Genomic DNA, 3,501 nt, shown 5'->3' on the forward strand with positions numbered 1-3,501 from the left:
TGCAGCTTTTGATGCAGCTTCCAGATTCTTAGGATGCATACATCATTTAAATAGCATACCTCCAAAGAGACCTGAAGCAGCTTTATTTTGGCAGTCTGTAACAGGCCTGTGATAGTTTTTCAGACAGAAGCCAATAGTGTCCCAACCTGTTGTACAGTGCTGGAGTTAAGGGAAGGGATATATAGATGATAGCCTTGTGCATTTTCAAAATATCCAACTAAAAAAACATTTGGAGATGGGAACAGAAAGAAAAAAAATCAGATGATCAGTGTCCAGGCAGCATGACTTGTTTAGCTACGTAGGTCTCTTATTTATCATTTCCTGCATTACATTTATTGGGATTACAGTTTCTGTAATGGCCCTGCCCAGCCTTCCCTGCCTTTGCACAGCCTTACATAATGCTCCTGAGGTACAGTACTCTTTTCTGAATTATGATGAACATATCTGTGGTTATATATTATTCTATTAATTTGTTCTGTAGCAGGCTTGTCACAAAGTGATATTTTAGATGCAAACCTTAAGCCTCAAGATGAAAATGCGAATGAAATATATACAGTATAATCAACGAGTTTTATCTTGTGCAGATTGCATTGATGTGGATAGAAAAGGTATTCAATGGGATGAAGAAAATGGAGTTAAATTCTAGAAAACCTATCAGTGCTACTAGTGTAAATGGCACTTGCTAGACAGGCCTGTGTATGCATACTCTGAAGCAGTATGCCTCTGTCCCTGTCCCAAAAAAGCTGATAGGTGCTCTTCAGAATATCTGATCAAGGTTGCACACAAACATTTCTGCTTGCTGAATCCCTGTGGTAGGAAATTGTGCATATAATTCTCATTTGTGTGAGTGTATAACTATTTTCTAGATATATAAACAGGACTGTTTAATATAATTTATTCCATTGTCTAATGATATGTTGTAATACAGCATGACTAACCCATAATATGCCCTCCTCATCTTTGATCTATTATTTTCCACTGAGTGGCTTCAAATTACAGGAAGGTTTGGGATTTTCAGATAAAAGTGTTGAATGCATTTTTTAAAAAAGGGATCATTTTTGAGAACTTTTAAAACTTTTGATATTTCCCAGAACTAAAATAGTTAGGCATAGATTAAAATATAAATATGTTAAAAATAAAACATAAAGACTAGTTGCCAAACTCTTTTAAATTTGAGATGAAGGCAGAATTTAAAACCGAAATAACTTTGGCAGACTTTGTTCTTATAAAACTTTGGTATGTTTAAATAATAGTTTTATTTATTTATTTTATTAAAAATTTGTTCAGTTCTCATTCATTACATTTCATAAGGTAGGGCTCATGGGACACTAATGCTTTGTTTAAAGACAACACATCTACCCCCAAATTTAATGGATCCCTCACAGTTTAAACCTTGGGTGTATCCACAATGCATAATTAAATCAGTTCACACCACTTAAATTGCCATGGCACTATCCTACAGAATCCTGGGATTTGTAGTTTCATGAGGCACCAGAGCTCTGTGACAAAGCAGAATACCTTACCAAACTACAAATTTCAGGATTCTGTAGGATAGAGTCATGGCAGTTAAAGTTGTGTCAGACTGCTTTAATTTTGCAGTATGGATAAACCCTTAGTGTTGGCCAAAGAAAATATCATGCTATGGACCACTAAGGTACTAAGAAAGCTTGTGTTATCACTACAAATCCAAGCAGACTGGTGCCTGTATCACAGAAACAGAAGGCCCCTTTTACCCTGCTGATATCCAATGTTTGTGTCTGATGTATTATCATGGTGACATCATAATGCTGGTCACTATTATAATTTACTCACTTAGAAAAACTCAGGAACCTAAGCATGGTTGATGCCATGTTCATATGCAGCACACAGAGTTCATGCAGGACAATTTCCAGTGGGATTGTGGGCAAATCCTATAATGATGGATACAGAAGTGGGAAGTCAGTTAAGGACAGCAGTGTAGAAGATGCTTATTACCAGCTTTAATACATCTGTATTAGTGCCCTATAAACTCGGGTATTGGTCCTTGAGTTTAATCTAAAGTTTCAAGAGTCTAAAACTAAAGGAAATCATCAACATCTTAGAGTAAGGAGACAATCACAGAATCAAGGTAAATGGCTGGATATTTTCTCAGGCTTGCCAAGTGTTGTCATTTGCTCTGTCCCACCAGATTCATCTTGAACTCCGAGGCACAGCCAGCTCCCTCGCCCTGCCCTACTGCATTCAGTCCTCTAGCTTCATCAAGTCTGCCTTATTAGACCATCTTTTCTTAAGACCTGTCAAGTTCCAGGTGCTATTCCTTGAGTCTCAGATCTACTGCTCTCAGAGTTATAAACATTATACTCCCTGGTCTTTTAAGAAAACAGTCAGTTTGAAAGGAAATCCCAAACACTAGCTGCTTGAAGATGCTTTAATAATCTTCTTTGTTGTCAGAGGAAATCTCTGACAACAAGTGATTCATTCTTGCTGGAGGTCTGCTGTGGGCTGGTGTTTTGTCCTGGGCCACCAGCCTTCCCATAATGCTGTGTGCAAATGTTGAGATGGAGCGGGGGTGGGGGGCTATGTGGGAAAGGGATCATTTAAAGGAGCTTGCTGTACCTACACATGCTGATAACTGAATAGGCCATTTGAACTCCTCCTCCCTAGAGACTTGTTTTCCAGTTTCTCCTGGCACCTGGGAGCCAAGGTTGGTGCTGCTTATGCTGCTCCTTGAGCTCTTGCCTTTGATGTTACAAAGAGTTTGTCAGGTCAGTTGAGATTATCACAGTGCCCTTTTCCATCTTTCAATCCCAATCTCAGCGTGGCAGATCTTTCCAAAGTACGAGAGGAGTCCAGATCAGGTATGGGATGCCTCTGACCTGGGCACAGAGGCGTGTAATAAAATCCATTCTTAAAAGTTTTAATCTGTGCTGAGGTCAAAAGGGAATGACTGAAAAGTGCAGGACAATAATCTCTGAAATGTTTCACTGAACAGCCTACCCACTTCATTCAGTGAGACAGCGAGTGACATAAAATGGAATAAGCAAAGGCCTCATCTGCACTGCAGAAATTATGCAGTTTGACACTGCTTTAACTGTCATGGCACCATCATATGGATTCCTGGAGTTTGTAGTTTGTTGTGGCACCAGAGCTCTCTTGACAAAGAAGGCTACATATCTCACAAAACTATAAATACAAGAATTCCTTAGCATTGAGCCATTGCAGTTAAAGTGATGTCAAACTAGATTATTTCTGCAGTGCAGATTAGACCATAGGCTCAATAAGTATTTTGTAAGCACAGTTTTTAAACATAACTTCTGAATATTATTTCCAAGTTAACAGCAAAAAATGTAGCACATGGCTGAAGGGTCAGAGGCAGCTTTTTCAGGAAATGCACTTGTGGAGCATGAGAACAAAGATTCTAGGCTATGTTTTTGCTGTTTTCTTTTCATAGAATGTGCCACATGGGGCCAAATTCTCTCACAGTTCTAGAAAATGTGGGCATGCCTGTGTGTGTGTCTTTTC

The sequence above is a fragment of the Sceloporus occidentalis genome, unplaced genomic scaffold, assembly GCF_023333645.1.
Source record: "Sceloporus occidentalis isolate IW3139 unplaced genomic scaffold, rSceOcc1.0.p SCAF_3, whole genome shotgun sequence".
Lineage (NCBI taxonomy): Eukaryota > Metazoa > Chordata > Lepidosauria > Squamata > Phrynosomatidae > Sceloporus > Sceloporus occidentalis.